The sequence below is a fragment of the Arachis ipaensis genome, chromosome B02, assembly GCF_000816755.2.
Source record: "Arachis ipaensis cultivar K30076 chromosome B02, Araip1.1, whole genome shotgun sequence".
Classification (NCBI taxonomy): domain Eukaryota; kingdom Viridiplantae; phylum Streptophyta; class Magnoliopsida; order Fabales; family Fabaceae; genus Arachis; species Arachis ipaensis.
In genome coordinates, this window is record NC_029786.2 from 45,860,065 (window position 1) to 45,860,267 (window position 203).

The window sequence follows — 203 nt, forward strand, 5'->3', positions numbered from 1 at the left end:
GCTTGTTGGGAGGCAACCCAACCTGAGGTAGTTTTCTTGCTATTTTAATAAAAAGGTTAATTAACTTCATCTATATTGCAAGAAGCTAAGTTTGGTGTTACACAAATATAAGGTATAAGGGAGAATGAAGGATTCTAAGTTTGGTGTTCCACCAAAATCCCATCATAAAACACATTCTCACCTTCTGCATAATTCAAGCATAT